The 523-nt window shown below is 44.2% G+C and overlaps 1 protein-coding gene across 2 annotated transcripts in view; it reads left to right on the forward strand.

The window, feature by feature from the left end:
• Positions 1–355: 355 nt before the first annotated feature.
• Positions 356–523, forward strand: part of hycc1 (hyccin PI4KA lipid kinase complex subunit 1) — a 21,349-nt gene continuing 21,181 nt past the window's right edge. For both annotated transcript variants that reach the window (XM_083684945.1, XM_083684943.1), the window contains exon 1: positions 356–491. The gene's annotated coding sequence lies outside the window, so the exon portion shown is untranslated. The remainder of the gene's footprint in view (positions 492–523) is intronic.

The raw sequence follows: 523 nt of genomic DNA on the forward strand, positions 1-523 counted from the left end.
GACGTTCAGTTTCCATTACAGACCCAATGGAAATGTAACAGTTCCTCCAATTAAAATCCATCCACCTCAATGTATTATCTTAGAATGTTTTGAAATCTCTGAAATCTCAAATTGTCATTCCAAGTGATGAGCGAATGATTTGTGATTGATCACTGTTGGTGCTGTCAAAGCACTGTCAAGCGGCAATGACAGCGACAGCCTACCCTAATCGCGGAAATTATTAAGGCACGGCACCTACGTCTAATCTCATTGGCTGCTATTTGCGGAGGCGCGGTGGTTAGCCTTTATACTGCTTAACCATTGGCTTACACGCCTGCCACTCCCAACGGGTCCTCGGGCTCATGGTAGTCTGAGTGGAGAAAGTAATGAAGATGGAGGGTTTGATGTTGATGAATTATTTAGGCGATTTATGGAGTAATTGATAGCTAACTGCTTGGCCGATTGGAACAATAGCGGACGGCAAGAACGGGAAACTGCAAGATAGCATGATCGTAAGTAAACCCAAAAACTTTCCAGTCTCGGT

This window comes from Argentina silus (genome assembly GCF_951799395.1).
Source record: "Argentina silus genome assembly, chromosome: 14".
Lineage (NCBI taxonomy): Eukaryota > Metazoa > Chordata > Actinopteri > Argentiniformes > Argentinidae > Argentina > Argentina silus.